Source organism: Sabethes cyaneus, chromosome 2 (genome assembly GCF_943734655.1).
Source record: "Sabethes cyaneus chromosome 2, idSabCyanKW18_F2, whole genome shotgun sequence".
Taxonomy (NCBI): domain Eukaryota; kingdom Metazoa; phylum Arthropoda; class Insecta; order Diptera; family Culicidae; genus Sabethes; species Sabethes cyaneus.
This window is the reverse complement of record NC_071354.1, coordinates 212301610-212326982: the sequence shown is the minus strand read 5'-3', so window position 1 is coordinate 212326982 and position 25373 is coordinate 212301610. Positions and strand designations below refer to the sequence as shown.

Genomic DNA, 25373 nt, shown 5'->3' with positions numbered 1-25373 from the left:
CTTGTGCGTTTTCGAGAGGCGGATACTTTTGCACCAAAGTTTTACTAGACGCTTCCTTGTGTATGAATTCGTTTGGCTTTGCACCAGAGCGCCCTGCTTTTGTCCTGTGCTAGGAATTATGTCGGTTCTTGCTGCCGGGTTCAAGTGAGAGGCACTTCAAACAAACTAGGAAACTACTTTTGCGCACAGGCCTTGCTCGAACTTCACGACGATCAGAGGTCGGCCTAGGGGTGAAACGTGGACATAACTCTTCGTTGCATAAATGCTGCTAGCGAGAGCAGGCAATGTGACCACTGGGGAACTTGAAAACAATTAAAACAAAGCAAAGCAAGCAACTGAACACAGTTTGTTGAATGAACATAGCTTTCCCACTTTGTTTACAATTTATTTTCGTATGGCATAATTTTTGCCTTCCATTTCAATTCAAGCTGTTGTACTGCGTTTCCTTACTGGTGTTAATAAATTTATTCACATTATGGGAGTAGGAAAACGACAATTTAAAATATTTAATTTTTTGGAATAATATTTTTCTGTTTGATAGACAATTCATGTTTACGCAACTTTGCATTGTGATGCGAATAGATAGGTCATAAAGTCCCGGAACTAACCAATAAAAACACATTATACGTGAAATTCGACTTTGCTCATCAATCCAGACTCTTTTCATGGTATGTACTACGATTTTCTATTGTTTGGGATTTCATTTTTTTCTAGTTTTCGATGTTGATTTTTTTACGACTCTCCAACCATTATCATTGAAGCTGTTGTAAAACAAATCTTTTCAAACTCAGAATTTACCTTCTTCTTTGTTTTTCTACAATTTAACTTTTCCTTATTTTCAATTTTTACCTTCTGTTTCGCATCTTATACGTCTTATTTTGATTTTTACCTGTTATAGGTTCCTTCTTGTGTACTGATTTTTCTCTTCGACCTTTAGTATTTTGTTATTTTCATTTTGCGGTTATCATTAGCATTTGTCATTTGTCATTTGTCATTTGCCATTTCGACTTTCCGAATTTTCGTATTTTTGACATTTTGCTTTCTCGACTTTTGGACCTTTCAACTATTCAAGTTTTCGATTTTTCGTCTTTCCACCTATCGTCTTTACGGCTTTTCGACTTTTCGACTTTTCGACTTTTCGGCTTTTGGACTTTTGGACTTTTCGACTTTTCGACTTTTCGACTTTTCGACTTTTCGACTTTTCGACTTTTCGACTTTTCGACTTTTCGACTTTTCGACTTTTCGACTTTTCGACTTTTCGACTTTTCGACTTTTCGACTTTTCGACTTTTCGACTTTTCGACTTTTCGACTTTTCGACTTTTCGACTTTTCGACTTTTCGACTTTTCGACTTTTCGACTTTTCGACTTTTCGACTTTTCGACTTTTCGACTTTTCGACTTTTCGACTTTTCGACTTTTCGACTTTTCGACTTTTCGACTTTTCGACTTTTCGACTTTTCGACTTTTCGACTTTTCGACTTTTCGACTTTTCGACTTTTCGACTTTTCGACTTTTCGACTTTTCGACTTTTCGACTTTTCGACTTTTCGACTTTTCGACTTTTCGACTTTTCGACTTTTCGACTTTTCGACTTTTCGACTTTTCGACTTTTCGACTTTTCGACTTTTCGACTTTTCGACTTTTCGACTTTTCGACTTTTCGACTTTTCGACTTTTCGACTTTTCGACTTTTCGACTTTTCGACTTTTCGACTTTTCGACTTTTCGACTTTTCGACTTTTCGACTTTTCGACTTTTCGACTTTTCGACTTTTCGACTTTTCGACTTTTCGACTTTTCGACTTTTCGACTTTTCGACTTTTCGACTTTTCGACTTTTCGACTTTTCGACTTTTCGACTTTTCGACTTTTCGACTTTTCGACTTTTCGACTTTTCGACTTTTCGACTTTTCGACTTTTCGACTTCTCGACTTTTTGACTTTCTACGGTTCAACTTGCCGAATTGCCAATTTTTCGGTTTTTGGACATTTTAACATTTCGACTTTTCGACTACGAGGTTTTAACTGTTCGACTTTTCTTCTCTTCGTCTTTTCTACTTTTCGTCCTTTCAATTTCTCGACTCTTCGAATTTCCAATTTTCAACCTTTTCGACCTTTTCGACCTTTTGACTTTTAAACTTTTTCACTTTTCAACCTTTTCACATTCTGTCTTTTCGATTTTTTGGCTTTTTGACTTTTCGGCTTTTAGCCTTCTCAACTTTTCGGCCATTCGAATCTTCAACTTTCCTCTTTTTTCGACTTTTCAACGTTTTGACTTCTTAATTTTTCGACTTTTCGACATTTCAAGATTTTTGGGCTTCGATCTTGCGAATTTTCGACGTTTTAACTTTTCAACTCTTCGTTTTCTCGACTTTTCAAATTCCGACTTTTCACCTTTTCTAACTTTTGATCGAGTTTTCGACATATTGATTATCTCGACTATTTAACTTTTCGACTGTTCGATTTTTCGACTTTCCCGACAATTGAAATTTTCGACTTGTAGATTTTTCGACTCTTCGACTTTTTAACTTGTAGACTTTTCGGCTTTTCGACTCTTCAACTTTTTGACCTGTCGATGTTTCGACTCGGACTTTTCAACTATTTAACTTTTCAATTTTTCGAATTTTTGATGTTGCGATTCTTCGACATTTAGACTTTTCGCCTTTCAGTTTTACGACGATTTAATTTTCAAGTCGTTAACTTTTCGACCTTTTGACGGTTTTACTTTGTGTTTTCGATATTTCGAATTTTCGACTTCACCTGTTTTAGACCTTTCGATTTTTCGACGATTCGACTTTTTCACTTATCGACCTGTTAAGGTTTCGACTCTTTGACTTTTCGAGTCAACGATTTTTCGACTTTACCTCATGTTTTCTACTTTTCAACTCTTCGTTTTATCGACTTTTCAAATTCCGACTTTTCACCTTTTCCAACTTTTGACCTCTGATTTTTCGATCTTTCAACTTATTGATTTCTCGACTATTTAACTTTTCGACTGTTCGATTTTTCGACTTTCCCGATATTTGAAATTTTCGTCTTGTAGATTTTTCGACTCTTCGGCTCTTCGACTTTTTCACTTTTTAACTTGTCGACTTTTCGGCTTTTGGTCACTTCAACATTTCAACTTTTCGACTTTTCAACTTTTTATTTTTTTTGACCTTTTGTCTAAGGACTTTTTGACTTTTCGGCTTCTTGACTTTTCGTCCATTCGAATTTCGTGTTTTCGAATCTGCACGTATTCGATTTTTCGGCATTTCGACAATTTGACATTTCGACTTTTTGACCTTTTGACTTTTCTACTCTGCCTTTTTGCCACTTGTCGACCTTCAGTCATTTCCACTTTTTCACTTTCCTGGTTTATGTGACTTTTTTCAGCTTTTCGAATTTCGACTTTTCGACCTTTTGACCCTTCGACTTTTCTACTTTTCAAATTCTCGATTTTTCGATTTTACATTGAACCATTGATGCTTCGAATTTTAAATTTTCAACTTCTCGGCATTTCGACTTTTCGGCATTTAAATTTTTCTACTTTTCGACTCTTGGACGTTTCGGCTTTTGGAGTTTTCAACTCTTTGATTTCTTGACTTTCAACTTTTCGACTTCTCGACGTTTGACTTCTCGATCTTTCGAATTTTCGACTTTTCGTCTTTTGGACTTTTGGACTTTTCGGACTCTAGAGAAATCAGGTTTTTCAATTATTCGAATTTTCAACTTGTGATTTCTAAACTTTAATAGGGTACGGGAGGGTATTTTCAGCCCATTAAGCGATGGCATACATTTTTTCGGCCTATGGCCTAGTTCTAGTGGAAGAACAGATGGTTTTGACGTTCTTTGAATAAAAAATAGTAGATTACTTACAGTGTTGAAAAAATAGTTATAACATACTAAAATTGTATGTCGGCAAACTATATTTGTTGGCGAAAGAAAAGACAAATAGGCTGAATTTAGAAACCTGCTGAAATACCCTCCCGTACCCTATTTCACTGTTGGAGTTTTCAACTTATTCTGGATTTTGACTTTTGACCGTTAGCATCAAAATTTTGAGTTCTAAATTTTAATTTGTGATTCGTGATTTGGTTTTGGTTTTTAATTTTCGAAAATTTGAAATGCCGAAAGGTCGAAAAGTCGAAAAAACCAGACTTTTCTGCCTTTTGACATTTCGAATTTTCGACTTCTCGACGTTTCGATTGTTCGTTTACTGTTCAACCTTCCGACTTTTGAAATTTTCGGTTTTGCTACTTCTCAATTTTGTGAATTTAGACCTCCAAATTTCATCTTTTGACTTTTCGACTTTCCTACTTCTCACGAATTTTGACTTCTGAAAATTAAAATTTTGAATTTTAAATTTTGATTTTTAATTTTTGAATTTTGCTCTCTCAATTTTGAGTTCTGTGTTTTGACTTTCGGGTTTTTAATTTTGAGTCGTTACTGGTGACTTATGTCTTTTCCACGTTTGAGTTTTTTGAGGTTTTGAGACTTTTAATTTTAAACTTTTGATTTTGGACTCCTTCCTTTTTGATTTATGTTTTACTTAGAATTTATTAGTTGCGATTCTTTACTTCTTTCTATTTTTATACCTTCGACTTTTTACTCTAAGCTTTTGCTTTACTTTCACTTTTTTTCACTACAACTTTTTACTTTCGACTTTTGATGGATGAGTTGGTTTTTTATTTTCGATTTTTTAGTTGAGGTTTAGTTGTTTTTGTTTTTAATTTTGTTGTTGTCTTTTTAACATTGACATTTTAATTTATATTTTCACTTTCTACTTTTTACTTTCAACTGTTTGTTTTCGACTTCCTGCTTCAGACTCTTTGCTTTCGACTAGCTTTGAATTTTTTTTGCGATTTTTTGCTTTGGAATTTCTGCTTCTAGCTTTTTATTTTCAACATTTTGTTTTCGACTCTTTATATTCGTTTTTTTTCTTTAGGCTTCTTAATTCGAGTTTTCTTACTTATGATTTTTTATTTTCGATTTTTTACTTTGGACTTTTTCCTACAAGGTTTTTACAAGTGACTTTTTACTTTTAAATTTTGCCTACGACTTTTTGCTTTCGACATTTTTACCGTAGACTTTTTACTCTCAACGTTTTCCTTTCGACTGTCATATGTTGTCTTTTTATTTTATGTTTTTCATTTACGGTTTATTAGTTTAGGTTGTTTTATTTTCAATTTTTCACCTGTCTTTTTAACATGGTTTTGCTACCTTCTAATTTTTTCCTTTCGACTTTTACTTTCGAATGTTTGAGTTCGGTTTATATTTATCTGTATACTTCATTCAACATTTTTACTTTGGAATTATTACTTCCAACTGATTCTTTTCAGCGTTTTACTTTGCCTTTTTCAGGTTTTAACTTTAAACTTTTTGTCATAGACTTTATGCTTCCAACGTTTAGCTTGTTACCTTCCACTTTCTATTTTTCATTTTTGATTTTTTAGTAGCAATAGTTTACGTTCAACTTTTTTCTTCAGACTTTTTACATTGAAATTTCTATTTTCGATTTTTTACTTTGGAGTTTTTACTTCCGACTTTTTATATTCAGTCTTTGCTTTCGGCATTTTATTTGTACCTTTTCTCTTAGCCTTTTTACTTCGACTGCTTTTACTTTTAGTTTTTTACTTTCGGCTTTTTACGTTGCACTTTTCACCATAAACTGTTTATTATTGACTTTTTACTTTTAAATTTTTCTTTCGACTTTATACTTTCGACTTTTTATGTAAAACTTTTTGACTTTCGGCTTCTAGCATCCGACGTTTTATTTTATTTTTTTTACTTTCGACTGTTTATTTAATATTTCTCGCTACTGGCTTTTTATTTTCGGTTTTTGCTTTTTTCTTTTTACGTTAGACTTTTTATGTTCGACTAATTACTTATTATTATTTCGATTTGTAGATTGTAGACTTTTTACTTTGGACATTTCAACTTTGATTTTTTCTTTCCGATTCGTTCTACTATTTACTTTTGACTTTATTCGTTCGATAACTTGCTATCGATTTTTTTGCATGAGTCCTTTCACTTTCCACTTTTTGCTTTGGACTTTCGATTAAAATTAAATAAATAACAATTTAAAGGCAGTACTCAAATAAAATTTAGGAATAATTGACATCAGATGGAGGCAGTTAATACCAGTATTATCTAGCCAAATCTGAAGTAATTGGAACAAAATTAAGTGATTGCTAAAACAGTCAGAATAATCAGAATAAATCCGCAATAGACCCAATATAAAAATTTAAATAGAATAACATAGCGTGAATTTCACGAAACGATACACATTTGCACTTATCTTTTATGTGATTTTGATGATCCAAAACAAAAATATATAAAATATAGTAGTATTACAGGAAATTTTTCCAATTTTTTCTCGTGTATTCCTTTTGATATTGTTTCGCATATACTAGAGTGATTAATTTTTCGTGGGCTGGGTGTTACTTGAATATACTTTTTTGACATTTGCGGCAAAATAAAATGTAACTTGATCCTGATCAGGAACAACTCTTCGCATCAGTAGAATAATATTGGCCTTGTACACGATAAAGTTCGTCTATGAAGAAAGTTAAGTTTCAAAAACATCACAGTTCTGCTTATCACCGAGCTGAATTGTTGATTAGTTTCTATTAATCACACTAAAGTCACCAAACTTTTGGCAATAATAAAATTTTCTCAGTAACTAGTCATTGTCCAACGAAAAGCCTTAATTAGAACGAGCAGGCAACTGGGAAAATGTCCGATGAGCCGGGGCAGAAATGGGGAAAAGTTTTTCTTTTCCTTCCTGGATGTATCAAACAGCAACCCACTAGGCATTTTCGCACTCGTCCGATGGCCCAGATCGTCTATGTTGATAAACATCTTATAAAGGCTGCAGAAATCTGGTCTAGTTCTTCTTGGAATGACGCACATTTCATTCGCAACATAAAACCTGTTGAGGGGAGAGAGGGATAATGCCTTCAATCCAGATAGTAGTTTTTCAAATGTATAACGGTTATCAATTGGCACACTGGCACAGATCAAAAGAGAACACTCTACAGTAGATCAAAAGAATGGTTTGCAGTGGTATGCTTTTTGCAACAAAAGAAAAAAAATCAATTGATAATTAATATAAAAGCATTTTCCTTCAGCAGGATTTCTATAGGACTTATCTCAGCTAGACATATCAACGAACGAGTGTTGTACTGAATCGACGATGGCATTTTTCATAGCAAAGCTGTTTTGTTGATTGAGATTGGCTCTCTACATTTATTCTGCTAATTACACCGGAGGTATCAAGAGAAAATTTTGGGGTGAAAGTTGCTTTCAAGTCGAAAACTTGAAAGTGATGCAACTCTATTAAAAAAGAAACAAAGCCTAAAACACAAAAAAGGTCAGCAATTTGATTGGGTTTTCATAGCAAACCAAGAGAATGACCACTTCTAAACTGCTTCTACCATTCTATTGTGTTCTATTGTGAGTTTCCTTTCACTTTCAAGCCCATTGGCTTTCCCGAGCACGAAATTGGTAATTTCCGCTCCCGAAAGCTATGCAATTGAATTCGGAGACAAAATTCAGCATTGAATTAACTGAACTATCCTTGCTAACGACATTTGATCTCTGCCGAAACTTCGCTTACTGAAGTACGAAACTAGAGTGCGAAAACAACACGGACGGAACTGATTTCCACCGTCTTCCGATCTGGCCGAGCGAACCAACAACCAACAACGGTGGCGCTCTGATTTGAACTTCTAACTTTACTGACTCCACCGAGCGAACAAAGTTTTGGTTTGAATGGAAGAACTTTCTGGGCTGAGTCAGAACTGCGAGACCCCCGGCACGGTTGTCGGCACATTTTCGACCTATGCGGATTCACTTCGAGTTTCTGGCGGAAAATGCTGTGTCCGTCAGTGCGAATAAGTTCTGAATTATAGAATCATCACTGAAGTTGATCTGTAGATCAAATGAATCCTTTTCAAATCGGAATGCTGAACGAAACTTTAAGCGTAGTGAACAGATTACGCCTTATTATTTAACATTTAAAAATCTAAACATTTAAATTAAAGTCGCAGCTGGTCAAACCTTCGGAACTTCACAAGTAGACAATCATCATCCGTAATATTCCACAGAGAACAGAACAGCGCGTCTGCCTGCCGTCTAGGTTGTACATTTCCTAGCAGCGCCAACTGGCTTACGTCAGGACAGTGCAGTGGCACCAAGCAAAAACGTATCTTTTGGTTAATTTCTTTCAGCATTTGCTCGGCGCCAAGCGTTCAGTTATTAGGTACGGTTCTTTTTCCCACAGCTTTTCCCCTTTATTTGGAATCATATCCCACCCAGTGCAGTGAGGAAAACGTGCGAAAAAGCAGATCTTGCAGTAGTGCCCGTAGCGCGTCACTACAGCAGCATTGGAACAGAAATAAATTATCCTGCAGAGTGAACTTTAGCGCCCCGCTGTATTATCCTTTCGTTTTACTATTTTGTCTTTTTTATTTATGAGAATATTCACCGCAATCCAGCCGAAAGGTCCTCTTTGTCGGCCCGAACATGCTGCCAACCAGAGAGATGGCAAGCCTATTTGTATCCAGCCGTTCGTTCGTTTGTTGGATCCTAGCTCTAGTCGTCCATTTATTATCTGTCAACGTGATGACATTGCCGGTTATACTAAAATGCTTCGCATTATTGCTTTCATTCCAGTAGCGTTGTTTTGCCTTCGTTGTTGTTAGTTTCCCGCTGTAAGTGTCGGAAATAGCACAAACGACGGTGTCGACGAGTGTTGATAAAAATAATATGGAAGTAATTAGTCACTGCTCTAACGAGTTCACCACGCACACTGAAGCGGTGCAGCTAGGAGGCGTGGTGCAGTAGAGAAAAAAAAACTACAAAGCAAAATTTTTACTTGTCAGGTTACAGGCGAGTTGGAAGTAAATTGCACTCAGAACGTGCAGATGAGCAAAAGAAATTGCAGCTGAGGCAATTTGTTGCGCTGGAAATGACGTTTGTAGGTGAACCTCTGAAGCGGCTAATAGAGTGCATACATTCCGAACAGAATGGGAAACTTGCTCCACATCAGAATATGATCATAAAATTTTCCGCCGAGAAGCTTTGAAAATGTTTTGTGCTGAAGAAACTTTATGACCGTGAATAATGTACTAATCTTAGAGAACTCCCCGACCGAACTGGAGTGCAGCACGGTTTACATTTATTACATGACATCGTTGAATATGGCTTTCCCTACCGGACTAAAATTAAAGATACGAAAGAGAGGGGTTTTAAAGTCGAGAATCAAGCGTTCCCTTGCATTTCACAGAACGTCAACGAAATCTCTTAAGAATAAGTAATTTGCAGCACCAACCAGTAGCAACTGAGTATCATTATATAAAGTAAAAAGTAAATCGTTAAAATGTAAAAAGTAAAACGTTAAAATGTAAAAAGTAAAAAGTAAAAAGTAAAAAGTAAAAAGTAAAAAGTAAAAAGTAAAAAGTAAAAAGTAAAAAGTAAAAAGTAAAAAGTAAAAAGTAAAAAGTAAAAAGTAAAAAGTAAAAAGTAAAAAGTAAAAAGTAAAAAGTAAAAAGTAAAAAGTAAAAAGTAAAAAGTAAAAAGTAAAAAGTAAAAAGTAAAAAGTAAAAAGTAAAAAGTAAAAAGTAAAAAGTAAAAAGTAAAAAGTAAAAAGTAAAAAGTAAAAAGTAAAAAGTAAAAAGTAAAAAGTAAAAAGTAAAAAGTAAAAAGTAAAAAGTAAAAAGTAAAAAGTAAAAAGTAAAAAGTAAAAAGTAAAAAGTAAAAAGTAAAAAGTAAAAAGTAAAAAGTAAAAAGTAAAAAGTAAAAAGTAAAAAGTAAAAAGTAAAAAGTAAAAAGTAAAAAGTAAAAAGTAAAAAGTAAAAAGTAAAATGTAAAATGTAAAAAGTAAAAAGTAACACTTGGGACAGCATGCTATTCATCATTGTGCATCCTTATCAAGTCCCCGCATGCTGATCAATACCGACGCCGGCGGGTCCTGGTGGGATGGGAAGGAATGTTAGTCCAATACTTGTTGCAAAGCTTTGGGTATAACCGTCTTTAATTAAACTCTAGCAATACCACACAGCCGAGATTAGTACATACGATGACTGGCTTGCTACATTAGCATCGTACCTTGCTGCTAACAGGGCGATGGGATATAGTAAACATTATGATATATATGTCGCTAAAAGACTGAGTAACATTTCTTGGAAATGCAAATTAGATGATGAAGATACTTAAAGAGACAAATGACTTGGCATGTTTTAAGATCAGTTTTGAATGTACTTTAATTATATTTCGGTCGCCAGTTTTTCCAACTTTTTATTGTATAGCCGTACGAAATATGGCTAATTTTTACCTAAATCGTTCAGTAACTCGCTCTGTATAGAAGACACGTGTTCACTACCTTCTGCAAAAGTGTGTGATTTTAATAGATGCAAATATTTGCAGAACATTATTTTTCCCTAAATCTTATGGTTTTGAAGCTACAGTGAAAATTCCGATTTTTTGGGTCCGTCATGAAAGACGCCTAATATCTCAAAAACTGTGATACTTAGAGGAATAATGTTTTCAGCAAAAAGCTTCATAATAAGCTTATCTAAAACTTTCTAGAACATACTACAGCTCTATATCATCAAATTAGAAAGTTAAATTTTGCAGCGCCACCTGTGTTTGAGTTCTGAACTAATACTAACCACCAGTCGTTTGATCTAGCGTCTATTGATATACAGAAATTCTTCCGAAGACGCCATATTGCAAAAAATACTATGAAAAGAGTTATTAAAAAAGCTTACGATTCCAGAGCAATCAAACCACTGTGCAATGGAAGGAATTTTTTCTATCATTTTTGTCTTCCTTTTTGTAAAATTTTGCAAGGAAAATAATAATGTGTATGTCAAAAGAATGAATTGATTTGGGTTTCACGATTAAAACTTAAGTAAAAATGCTTAAAATGCATATTTTTTTGCATAAAAAAATCTCTTTGTTTTTTTTCGCCCCCGCCTTCAGTAGCCCAACACCGAAAGGACAAAAACTTTATAAAATATTTGTAACTAGCTGACCCGATAAACTTCGTATTGCCACAAATTAAACTGTGTTGTACATAAATCATGAATCGCGGATGATCTTTGTCACAATCTCGAGTTTTGCAAGTTTCTGAGGAGTTCATCCTTAGATGATTCATTTTGGCAGTTACATAACTATGAAAGCATCCCAGGTAACCAATAAGCATCACCAATGCTATTCAAATGCAGGCCAATAAGCATTTAAGTCGCCTTAAATGCTACTTAAATGCTATTTTGGCAAAATACATAGCTACTTTACTGATAACCTTCTTATAGTGCTGACAATGCTAATTTACAGCTAATTACCGACACGAAGAATTTGAATACAATTTCGGTTGCCAATTTACAACACCTATGCAGTCAAAAAGCTAATACACAACAACGTGCAGTATAAAATACCAGATATGCTGATTTGCTGTTTATGTTAATGCTTATTAGTTACCAGGAATGGGTAGTTTAATATACAAATTTGCAATTTTTCCTCACCGTAAAGTAGAAAACAACTCCCCTGTCCCCTCATTGCATAGCCAGAAAGCGGATAGTAATATTCGCCATGATTATACAACATTTCGCCGAATATCATTTCGCAAAAAAGCTTAAGCGGAATGTACCATTTCACGGAAAACTTTTTCGTGGGAAGTACCATTTCGCGATCCTCTCCTTACTCGCTGTCGCTCGTTCCAGGAAACCCAGGTAGACCTAGGAAAACAAATAAACCTAGACAGTAGTGATTTCTGCGGGGAGTTGCCTCGCCCCAGTGGGCGGCTAATGTTGACTAATGTTTTATGGAAGAGTCTCGAATTTCTCGAGTTCGATTAGTTTTTGAGTTTCGCAAAAATTTCTGTTTTATTTGTATGAGAGTCCATATCCCCCTACCACAGGGGTGAGAGGTCTCTAACTATCATAAAATAAATTCAAGACTCCAAAATCTCCCACACGCCAAATTTGGTTCCATTTGCTTGATTAGTTTTCAAGTTACAAGGAAATTTATATTTCATTTGTATGGTAGCCCCTCCTCTTAAAAGAAGGAGGGGTCGTAATTCACCATAGAAAAAATTTCTGCCTTCTAAAACTCCCACATGCTCCCATTTGCTTGATTAGTTCTCGAGATAAGAGTAAATTTGCATTTCATTTGTATGGAAGCCCACCCTCTTAAAGGGGAGATGGGCCATAACTCGCTTTCTAAAGAGGAGAGGGGTCTCAATTCACCATAGAAAATAATCTTGCCTCCAAAAACACCCACATGCCAAATATGGTTCCATTTGCTTGATTAGTTCTCGAATTATGAGGAAATTTGTATTTCGTTTGTATACGAGCCCCCCTCTTAAAGTGGGGAGGGGTCCCAATTCACAACAGAAAATATTCTTGCGCTTGCGATTCTTGCGAGGGGTCTCAATTTACCATAGAATAAATTCTTGTCACCAAAAACACGCACATGCCAAATTTTGTTCTATTTGCTTGATACGTTCCCAAGTTATGCAGAAATTTGTGTTCAATTTGTGTGGGAGCCGCCCCACTTAGTGGGGGGAGGGGTCTCATACCGTCATTAAAACCTTCCCTGACCCCAAAAACCTCTACATGCAAATTTTCACGCCGATCAGTTCAGTAGTTTTTAATTCTATAAGAAACATCCCGACAGACAGACAGAAATCCATTTTTATATATTAGATGGCCTAAATAAATAAATCAATTTTCAAAATGTCGGAAAAGTGGAAATTTCTATATGTGGGAAAATCGTAAACACTCGTTAATTGTGTTTAACAGAAATATTTAAAAATAGTAAACTCTACATGTCGAAGAGTCAGAAATTTGAACAGTTGACAGGTCACAAAATGATAAAATCGAAAAGTCAAAAAGTCGAGAAAGAAAATAAATAGAATAGTAAAAAGTCGAAAAAACGAAAAATTAAAAGTCGGAAATCAAAACATGTCGGAAAAAGTCTGCAGTCAAAAATCAAAAAGTCCAAATTTCGAAAAATCAAAAAATCGAAAGGTCGAAAATTCGGAAAATTGTATAGTCAAAATATCGAAAAGCCGTAGTCGTAAAGTCGAAAAATCGTTGACTCTAAAAGTCGAAGAGTCGAAACCTCAACAGGTCAAAATGTGAAAAAGTCGAATCGTTGAAAAATCGAAAGGTGTAAAAAAGGTAAAATCGATAATTCGAAATATCGAAAAGTCGAAAACACAAAATAAAAACGACAAAAGGTCGAAAAGTTAAAGACTCGAAAATTGAATCGCCGAAAAACTGAAAGGCGAATAGTGTAAATGTCGAAGAATCGCAACATCAAAAAGTTGAAATGTCGAAAATTCGAAAAGTTGAAAAGTTAAACAATTTCAAAGTTGAAAAGACCGAGTCGAAACATCGACCGGGCAGAAAGTTGAAGAGTCGAAAAGTCGAAAAGTTGTAGCATCAAAAGATCGAAGAGTTGAAGCGTCTAAAGATCGAAAAGTCGACAGGTCGAAAGATAAAAAAGATGGGTTGTCAAAGAGTCGAAAGTCGAACAGCCGGAAATTCTAATAATCGAAAAATAAAAACGTCGAGGAGTAGAAAAATTGAAAAGACGCAAATTCAAAAAGTCCAAAACTCCAGAAGTCGAAAGGTCAAACAGTCAACAGTTAACACTCAACAATCAACAGTCAAAACTCATAAAAATCAAAATTGAAAATCGTAAATGCCAAAAAGTCGAAAAATAGAATATTCAGTACATCGTAAAGTCCAAAATTCGAAACATCGAAATGTCGAAAAATCGTTAATTTTAAACGTCGAAGAGTCGTTAATTGATCGAAAAGTGAAAAAGTCAAAAATTCTAAAAATGTCGAGAAATCTAAATGTCAGAAAAAGGTAAAGTCGAAAGTTCAAAATGGTGAACAGTCGAAAGCACAAAGTGGAAACGTCAAAAGGTCGAAAACTAAATCGTCGAAAAACTGAAAGTCGTGAGGTCGAAAATTCGAAATATTGATAAATCGAAACGACTAAAGGTCAAAAATCCCTTAAGTCGAAGAATCGGAACATTGAAAAGTTTCAAAGTCGAAAAGTCGGAAAAACCAAAAGTCAAAAGTTCGAAAAGTCAAAAAGTCGAAAATTAAATCGTCGAAAATCTGAAATGGCGAAAAGTCGTGAAATCGAAACATCAGAGAATCGAAAACATAAAGTAGAAATGACAACAGTTGAAGTTGAAGAGTCAAAAAGCCAAAAAATCGAAAAGACGAAAAATAAAAAAGTTAAAAAATCAGAGGGGTTGTGTACAAGACACGACCGCATAGGTGACGCAGGACTACGTAAATCTCTTGATAGTGATAGTAGCATGTATTCATGCATGTAATCATTCGATTCTTCATGTATATATCTATGCCTATAAAAATGGATTTCTGTCTGTCTGTCTGTCCATATGTTCCTTATAGAATCGAAAACTACTGAACCGATTGCAGTGAAAATTTGCATGTAGAGGTTTTTGGTGTCAGGGAAGGTTCTTATGATGGTTAGAGATTCCTCCCCCCACTAAGAGGGGGGGCTCCCATACAAATCTATGCATATGAAAATTGATTTCTGTCTGTCTGCCCGAATGTTCCTTATAGAATCGAAAACTACTGAACCGTCGGCGTGAAAATTTCGAAAATTTTCGTGGTTCGAAAACAGACACTGAGGAAGCCTGCAAGTCGTAGGCGAAATACGTATCTGTCATTGAATAAAATACACATAGTAGAATTAAATTGGATAAGTTTTCTTATTTTTTATTTTTAGGTGAAAATTTGCTATAGGACTTTTTGGGGCCAGGGAAGGTTCTTATGATGGTTAGAAACCCCTACCCCCACTAAGAGGGGGGGCTTCCATACAAATGAAACACATATTTCTGCATAACTCGAGAACCAATTAATCAAATGGAACCATATTTGGCATATGGGTGTTTTTGGAGGCATGAATTTTTTCTATGATGATTTAGGACCCCTCTCCCTTTTTAGGAGGGGGGGGGGCTCCCATACAAATGAAATACAAATTTCCTCATAACTCGAGAACTAAGCAAGCAAATGGAACCAAATTTGGCATGTGGGGGGATTTGCAGGCAGGAATTTTTTAATGATGTCCTGTGGTAAGGGGATAAGGACTCTCATACAAATAAAACAAAAATTTTTGAGTAACTCAAAAACTAATCGAACTCGAGAAATTTTAGACTCTTTCATAAAACATTAATCAATAACAAGACCACCCAAAACTATCAATAGTAACATTAGATAATTCAGCGCAAGACGGCCACTGGCCGCGAGTGTTGCCGTCAACCTGCCGTCGGAAGCGCCGGCCACAGCGGAGGGCAGCCCCCCGTAGAGATCACCTCTATCTAGGTTTATTTATTTTCCTAGATCTAATGATCTCTATTACTTTCCTTCACTTGGGTCACCCTTGAGAAATGGTACTTTCTACGAAAAGATTTTCTGTGAAATGGTACAAAAATCAAGAACACAAACTATTGCTTTCCTGCTATCTTACAGAAATAAAATATTAGTTTATTACCAGTGGTTCCCCCACGTTGAAGGGATTTCACCAATTCAATCCCAATTTTACAACAGCACATCTTTTCACTACACTTCCAATGCAACGGCAAACATGCGTATCTATACCTATAAAGAAGGATTTCTGTTTGTCTGTCTGTCTGTCTGAATGTTCCTTATAGAATCGAAAACAACTGAACCAATCGGCATGAAAGTAAGCATGTAGAGGTTTTTTGGGGCCAGGAAAGGTTTTAGTGATGGTTAGAAACCCCTCCCCCCACTAAGAGGGGGGGCTCCCATACAAATGAAACACAAATTTCTGCATAACTCGACAACTAATCAAGCAAATAGAACAAAATTTGGCATGTGGGTGTTTTCGGTGACAAGAATTTATGGTAAATTGAGACCCCTCCCCTCTTTATAAGGGGAATTATAATTTCTCTCCTCTTTAAAAGGGGGGGCTTCCATACAAATTTCCTCATAACTCGAGAACTAATCAAGCAAATGGAACCAAATTTGGCATGTGAAGGTTTTCAAGGGCAAGAATATTTTCCATAGTAAATTAGGACCCCTCCCCACTTTAAGAGGGGGAGCTCCTGTACCGAAGAAACACAATTTTCCTCATAACTCGAGAAGTAATTAAGCAAATGGAACCAAATTTGGCATGTGGGTGTTTTTGGAGACAAAAATTTTTTCTATGATGAATTAGGTCCCCTCCCCGTTTTAGGAGGGGGGGATCCTATACACATGAAATACAAATTTCCTCATAACTGAAGAACTAATCAAGCAAATGGAACAAAATTTGGCATGTGAAAGTTTTCGAGGGCAAGAATATTGTCTATGGTGAATAAGGACCCCTCCCCACTTTAAGAGGGGGGGCTCCTATACAAACGAAATACAAATTTCCTCATAACTCGAGAACTAATCAAGCAAATAGAACAAAATTTGGCACGTGGGTGTTCTTGGAGACAAAATTTTTTTCTATGATGAATTGGGACCCCTCCCCACTTTAGGAAGGGGGGCTCCTATACAAATGAGATGCAAATTTCCTCATAACTCGAGAACTAATCAAGCAAATAGAACCAAATTTGGCATGTGGAGGTTTCTTGAGGCAAAAAAAATTTCTATGGTGAATTAGGACCCCTCCCAACTTTAAGAGGGGGTGCTTCTACACAAATGAAATACAAATTTCATCATAATTCGAGAACTAATCAAGCAAATGGAACCAAATTTGGCATGTGGGAGTTTTAGATGGCAGAAATTTTTTCTAAGGTGAATTACGACCCCTTCCCCTTTTAAGAGGGGCGGCTCCCATACAAATGAAATTCAAATTTCCTTATAACTAGAGAACTAATCAAGCAAATGGAACCAAATTTGGCATGTGGGAGATTTTGGAGTCTTGAATTTATTTTACGATAGTTAGAGACCTCTCACCCCTGTGGTAGGGGGATATGGACTCTCATACAAATAAAACAGAAATTTTGCGAAACCCAAAAACTAATCGAACTCGAGAAATTCGAGACTCTTCCATAAAACATTAGTCAATACAAGACCACAAAAACTATCTATAGTAACACTAGATCATTCAGGACGAGACGGTCGCGAGTGTTGCCGGTGACCCGCCGTCGGAAGCGCCGCCCACTGGGGGGCTTGCAAAACTCGAGATTATGACAAAGATCATCCGAGATTTATGATTTATGTACAACACAGGTTAATTTGTGGCAATACGAAGTTTGTCGGGTCAGCTAGTCCATATATATAGAGTATTTTTATAACCGAACACAACAGCTGTTGCGCACTTTTCCAACACAGATATCAAATTCGCCTAGGTTTAATCGTCTCGCAGTAAAGAATTTGCGATTTGTTGGGACAACGAACTTGTCATTTTTTCTGGCACACTTCCCTAACACAGACATCAAATTGGACTAGGTTTGATCGCGTTCGTAAGAAATTTGTTGGCACGAAGGGGTTTTGTCATTCTTTTTGGCGCATTTCCCAAGCAAGGACATCAAAATGGTTTAAATTTAATCGTGGTGTTAAGAAATTTTGTTGATACAAGGAAATTTTGTCGCTTGTTTTGGCTTACTTCCCAAGCACAGATATCAAATTTATATATGTTTCGGTTGTCGTAAATAATCTTCGACCTGTTCGGACGGAGAGATTTTGGCACTTTTTTTTCTATCCAAAGTAAAAAGTCAAAAGCTAGAAAGTAGATAGTCTGAAGAAAAAAGTTGAAAATAAAGAATCGAAACTAAAAGGTCGAAAATGAAAATTAGAAAGTCGAAAGAAATTGTTAAAAGTAATAAGTCGAAAACAAACAATCCAAGGTAGAGCGCTAGTTTATTGATAGAAAGTAAAAAAACCTAAAAACCTAAAATGAAGAATTAAAAGTTAACAATCAGTAATCGAAAATAAAACGTGAAGAGTAAAAAGTCGAAAGCAAAAACTCAGAAATAAAAAATCGAAGTGAAAAGTAAAACGCATAATGTCAAAAGTTAGAAGTCAAAAGTGGAAAACCTTTAGAACATTTTTAATTTCTTACTTTTTATGCAGATTCTCGCATAATTTTACGATTGTCTTTTCTTAGACACACTATAATCGTTGGCCACGCTTTTTGCTGTATCATGAATGCAATTTAGTTAGATATTGATTAAAAAATAATGTTTTATGGCGATTCAATTCGACTTTCAACTCTAGTAGCAACCGATTCTGAACCAAACTCTTGTGACATAGGTACACCATCGAGTGTTCTTTTTTTCCCAGGCGGCTCATCAAACAGAACTCATTTTCTTTCTTTTTTCCGCCTCGCCCCACCGTCAAAGAGCGCTATAAGTGAGTGCAATTTGCAAATCAGTCACGTTCATCGAAGACCGATGCTCGAGGATACTGTCAGAATCGTCAAACGCTGAAAAAATGTTTCCTCTCCTTGAGTAGGCCGGTAGGCTGGAAAGAACGCCCGTTTCTTGATTCTTGCCAGTGGACCCTAACATTTGACCGGATTACCTACCGCTGCGCTGGTGAGCCGCCATTTATCGTCGCCCTAGAGTAGCAGGGAGCTGGGTGTGAGTGACGACAAATTTTCCTGGCAGCTGGATTAGCTACTTGAAAAGTTCACAAACTTGTTCTGGAAACGCTTCCAACATTCCGTTTACTATGCCGTAAAAGCAGCTCTTTCCGTATGCACATTCATTTCTGCAACAAACATACACTGCATGTACCTACATACGAGGTGCTTCTGATAGGAAGGAATAGTTCAGGAACCGGAAATGTGCTGAACAAACATATTTGGTCTTTCGAGGGGGAAATGGAATCACTGATTGACTGAATGACTGAATGACTGAATGACTGAATGACTGACTGACTGAAGCACTGTACCGTATGTGTGTATGTACATAGTGCTTGATGGCAGTGAGAAGCTAGGGCACAAGAAATGAATGCCAATCCGACATTAGATGTATCTTCTTATTCAAGAAAATTTGTATTATAATGCAGAAACTGCCTCTCTCAAGGGGTTTACCCGGCATCGTTTTATTCAAGAGCTATTCAGTCCGTGGTAGGATCTCGTTTCAAGGTAAATTCGCTGGAAAATAGAGCCGTTGTGTTGCCGGAGCTTCTCGAAAGGCACTTGATGTTGCTTGGTTTTAGAAGTTATTAATTTTGATTTAAAGTGTACTTTCATTGCTTTCATTGAAAGTGAAAATAATGCTTATTTAACTACAAAAAATAGCTATCCTAATAATCTCAAATCATTTACAATGGTGGAGCAAGCACTTCGAAAATCGTAAACATTTTTACGAACGAAGGCTCTGAATTATGAACATCACAAAACAGCTCGATTCATTCCCATAAATCATTCTTGATGAAATTTCAAGATGTGCACAGCAATAAACGCGATTTCTTTTCGGTTTTTCTCCCTCGAATCCCTACCCCGGATTGAAGAATATAATTCCACGAACAAATGCGTCCATGTTTGTAAAGTGGCGACAATTTTTTATTATTTTCAATATCCTTTCCGGCCAGCTGCGATTCCAGCTTGCCGGGCCAGCTTGACCGCCTGACATATAACCCGAAATTGGTCCCGGTAGGAAAACGTGACAAATAGCAGCCTGAAGCCCGAGGGTCCGCTGTGTGGGATCACTGCGACCGACCGGAACCAAAACAGTGCGCTAGTTTTGATCACCGAAAAGTGGGCGGGCGGGCCGTCCAAAAGACTAGCTGCAATCAGAGCAACCGTCAAGAGCTTTTCTGTTACGTACGTACGATTGATGGTTAAAAATAGTCCCGAAAGTCACACACACACACACACAATCACCAGGCTAGCAGCAAGCAGCTGCGTCGATCTCCTCGGGCCCTATGGTCGCTCGAGCGGAACGGGATTGCGCCCGGGAAAAGTCGCACCGGAAAAAGAGACTCCCGAGACAGACAGACATACCACGCAATAAATCATTCAAAGTTGTCTCCTTTTGGCTTTTGCCGGCCGCCATCGGTACCCACTGTATAACCGAGTGGAACCCCTTGAAGGCCTCCATCGAACAAAAAATATAATGTGTGCGATTGCCACTTCCACATCCGTCTTGGTTCTATGGAACGTGCATGCTAGATAGAGAATATAACTAACGAGCTGTTTCAACCCTTATTTGGCTTGTATTATCTACCGAAAGCGGGTACACCCTTCCCGTTCGTTCGTGGGCGATAAGATTCACAAACTCCAGCCGTCAGAAAATAGCGGTGGAAATTATTTCCCCCGCGCGCAGCTCAGACTGCCGTGTGCGGTCAACACCACCAAGGAGGATGTCAGCTCTGCCACTGATACTAATCTACGAAGCTGTCACAACAACAGTTTCACCAGCAGCAGCGGGCGGCAATGGCTGTCGCCCTCAAGCTGGAATGCCACAACAAGAAGACGAAGAAGAAGGTTTAACTGACACCGGGACTGGACAAAAAATTATCACTTTCCTGCTGTGGCATCTACGCAGGGGCTAGGAGCGGAGATAACAGCAAAAGGCAAAGAGCGATTCCGCACGTAATAACACACAAAAACGGTTCGAAATCTGTCTAAAAGTCTGATTATATTTAGGAAATTTACTGTTCTAGATCAGACAGGGTGACCTGAGTGACATTTTGATTGAATTTGCCCAGCTGCATAAGGTGAGTCTGCTGTCGTAAAATAAATGCCAACGAACTGAGTCAGTAGCTGGACAACGATATTTGAAATTTGCAGCTGTTTAAATTTGTTTAAAACTTTATTGCTTTCAATTTTTTTGGGTTGTTACATGGTTTTTGATTGTAAATCTGTTCTACATTTAATAGAAAACAGAAATTTATGCATATAATCATACTCACTGAATTACTTAGACTCTTAGAACTTAGAAATCATGTGAAAAATCAGTTATCGTGTGAAATCATAACTAAATAATAAATCAGATAATTGCACAGATATCGTGCAATTAATTTAAAATTAAAAGCACTAAACCTCTCAATGTCATTATTAGGAATGAGAAATTTTTAAATTAAACTAGTTGACCTGACAAATTTCGTTTTGCTACAAATTAAAATGTGTTGTACATCAATTATGAATCTTGGATGATCTTTGTCACAATCTTGGGTTTTGAGGGTTTCTGAGGAGTTCAACTTTAGATGATAAATTTTGGCAGGTACTTAACTATGAAAGCATGGGCAGTTTGATATACAAATTTTTAATTTGTTCCCACAGTAAAGTAGAAAACAGCTCCCGCATTGCACCACCGGCAGAATCGACCGAAAAAACGGAACTTTTTGTTGTCGCTGTTTTTATGGGGTAAAAAGTGACTTTTCTTATATAAAAAATCACGTTAAATCGATCGGTGATGGTCACGAAAAGTAGCCCATTTTGCCCCATTTACCCCTATTTTCTAATAGTTTTGAAACAATCATGTACCAACTCTCTCCAATTTGAGATTCTATGGTAAGGAGAGAAGAAGAACGATGGGAAATAGGTATATGAAAAATTTTATTTTAACATGACATAATCTAGAAGTCCGTTTTGCCCCATTTTCCTCAAGGTTTTTAAACTAGAGGCAAAATAACAATTCGATACTTTTATCAGAGATTTTCTAGAAGGCCTGCCTGTTGCGCAGGTTGAAACAGTCGAATGACGATCAAGTTTCTCACAAAAATGTCGTGTAAGGGAATGTACAACTTGTACTGAAATCTGAGAAAGTATTGATAGGAAAACGAGCAACTGTAAAAGTGTTCCGACTTCGTTCAAATTTGGTGTGCTTGTTCTTAATCAAAATTCATATTTTTTTATTGGACGCTTAGGGTGCTCTTTTCTAAATTATGGTGGCCTCCTGAACCATCATGTCTGTCATTTTTTCTTTCAAAGTTTCAATATATTTGTTGCCTGGAACGCTTTGAGCTACAGTCAAATATTCTGAAAAGTTGATTGAAATATCTTTTATTTGGAACAAAAATCATTAAAATCGGTTCAGTGGTTCAAAAGTTATGAAGTTTTGAATGAAGTAAAATCAGAAAGCGAGACGATTTTTGTGACAACTCTTACTCAGAAAGCGGCACCCTAAGCGTCCGATAAAAAATATGAGTCTAAAATTTTTCGACCAGGAACAAACACACCAAATTTGAACGAAATCGGAACACTTTTACAGTTGCTCGTTTTGCGATCAATACTTTCTCAGATTTCACTGCAAGTTGTGGGGTAAATCAAGGCAAAACATTTCCTTACACGACATTTTCGTGAACAACTCAATCGTTATTCGATATTCTGACTGTTTTAATCTGCACAACAGGCATGTCTTCTTGAAAGTCTCTGGTGAAAGTATCGAATTGATATTTTGCCTGTAGTACAAAAACCTTTAGGGGAATGGGGCAAAACGGACTTCTAGATTATGTTAAGTTAAAATAAAATTGTTCATATACCTATTTCCCAACGTTCTACTTCTTTCCTTACCATAGAATCTCAATTTGGAGAGAGTTTGTGCATGATTCTTTCAAAACCATTAGAAAATAGGGGTAAATGGGGCAAAATGTGCTACTTTTCGTCATTTCCGCGCGTTAAGACCATCACCCATCGATTTCTCATGATATTTTACATAAGAAAAGTCACTTTTTACCCCATAAAAGCAGTGGCAACAAAAAGTTCCGTCTTCGATCGATTTTGCCCACTGTGCATTGCTTAGCCACATTAAATAAAGCTTTTAAATATTCGTCGTGACTGTGTAACATTTCGCCGAATACCATTTTGCGGAAAACCAAGAAGGAAGAGTCCAAAATTTCTCGAGCTCGATTAGTTTTTGAGTTACGCAAAAAATTCTGTTTTATTTCTGTGAGAGTTTTTATCCTCCTACCACAAGGGTGAGGGGTCTCAAACCATCATAAAATAAATTCATGCTTCCAAAATCCCCCAAATACTAAATTTTTCCCATGTGCTTAATTAATTCTCGAGTTATGAAGAACTTTGTATTTCATTTGTATGGGAGTCCCCTGCCCCTCTTGATGTGGAGATTTGTCATAATTTGTTATAGAAAAATACCTGCCTCCTAAAACCCCACATGCTTAATTTTGTTCCTTTTGTTTGATTAGTTCTCGAGTAATGAGGAAATTTGTATTTCATTTATATGGGAGACCTCCCTCTTTAAGGGAGGAGGGGTCATAGTTCACCACAGAAATAATTGCTGCCTACTAAAACCCCGACATGCCAAATTTGGTTCCATTTGCTTGATTAGTTCTCGAGATAAGAGGAAATTTGTATTTCATTTGTAAGGAAACCCCCTCTCTTAAAACGGAGAGGGGTCATAATACCCTTCCTCAAGAGGGGAGGGGTCTCAATTTACCATAGAAAAAATTCTTGCCTCCAAAAACACCCACATGCCAAATTTGGTTCAATTGCTTGATTAGTTCTCAAGTTTTGCAGACATTTGTGTGACATTTGTGAGGAGTCTCTAACTATCATGAGAACCTTCCTCGGCCCCAAAAACCCCTACATGCAAATTTTCACGCCGATGGGTTTAGTAGTTTTCGATTCCATTAGAAACATACCGACAGACAGACAGAAATCCATTTTTATAGGTATAGATTGCATAGGGAGAGCATGTGCCTGAGCATAAGCAAGGCAGAACTAATAATTAACAGAAAGAATCCACGCATGACGCGCATTAATTGACTCGGTTCACGACTGCAAAATCCAAAAAAAACAGGAAAACACTCCATCTTTCTGACATTTGATTTTATGACTTTTGAATTTTTAGGGTTTTCGACTTTTCCCACTTTTCGACTCTTCGGTTTTTCAACTCTTCTACTTTTCGATTTTTCATCAATTCGGTTTTAATATGTTTCTACTTTTCGTCTTTTAGAAAATATTACTTTTAAACTAAAGATTTCGATTTTTCCACAAATAGTATTTAGTACTTTTCCGACATTTTAATTGTTGACTTTTATACTTTCTCGACCTTCCGATGTTTCAATTTTTCAGCACTTCATTTACGATTTCCCGATTTATAACTTTTGACTATTGGTCTTCGAACATTTAACTTTTGACTGTTGATGGTTTTTTGCTTGCTGTTCATCTTTGACTTTGGATTTTTATTATTCCACTTCTGATTTTTAATATTTGGATTTTGACATTTGGCTTTTCACTTTTTATTTCTCACTTTTTACTTTTTATTTTTCGACTTTTCGAGTTTTCGATTTCTCGATTTTTCAATTTAACGGCTTTTCGACTTTTCATCCTTTCGACTTTCTGACGACTCAACTTTTCGCCTTTTCGACCTTTCGACGTTTCAACTCTTCGATCATTCGACTATTTGACCTGTCGATATTTCGATTATGTCTGAAAGTAATAGCGTAAAGGGTGCTATATCTCTACATATTTGCGTTGATAGGAGGAAATTTTTATCAACCTAAGGACTATTTGGTTTAAGAAATTCTTTATTGGTTTCACTGTTCCTGGTTTTTGCTGTCAGGTATTGTGAGCCAATTAGCAATGTGATGATTATCTACAGCTTCTTAAAAATCGCCAAGAATTTGAAATTGTTTCGCAATGGACAATGTTCTTATTTTAAATTTGTTCTAATCATTCATGAAGTACATTATTTTTCTCAGTTTTCGTTGATGTTCCTGATGTTCGGTTCCGAGTATTTTTTGCAAGAGGTCAGTATCGCTTGCTTTCGTGTCTCGTTCGTTGCAACAACTAATTTTATCCGAAACCGTGACGCAGATTTATATTCGAATCCAGGAGTATGGAATCGTAGTTTGTATTGTAATGTACAATATTTGGCTCAGGTGAAGAGCGGAATATAGTAGTCCCAGGTCGTGGTGGCCGGACGCCCAGATACGTATACGATTGATGACCTTCTCGATATCTTTATTTTAAATTCGTGATAAATCGTCAACTTATCTAACAAGACAGATGCAATATTTTCCGTCCATACAGTGGATTCGCGCGGGACTGGTTTATATTTTACTTGCGGAAATAAATGTCCAAAGCATAATATTCATAACCTCGAACCGAATTCAGGCCCAAATATGTCGCACGCGCTTTCTAAACGACAATCTGTAATAATGATCGCGAAAGGCTTGTGTAATGGATAAAGTGTAGTCGCTGACGCGTGCATTGTTTCATTGGATCTTATCTTCTACCAAGATGAACCCTGATCGGTACCTTACCCTGCTAACACAAATCCTATCCCGTGATACTTGTGGAAACGCAGTTGTACCCGCGGTCTCTAGCAGCAACAAGTATCGGACTAATATTCCTTCCTTCTCCCATGTAGTAAAGCCTTGGCGTCGTTATTGGGCAATTATCAAAGTATTGAATCAGTAAAAGTTACACAATGTGAATGTCATGCTATTCCTAAGCACCATTCGATTGATTCTT

At 36.5% G+C, this 25373-nt stretch overlaps 1 pseudogene; it reads right to left on the bottom strand.

The window, feature by feature from the left end:
• Window positions 1-1525: 1525 nt before the first annotated feature.
• LOC128736614 (uncharacterized) lies at window positions 1526-19986 on the bottom strand (annotated as a pseudogene).
• Window positions 19987-25373: the final 5387 nt, after the last annotated feature.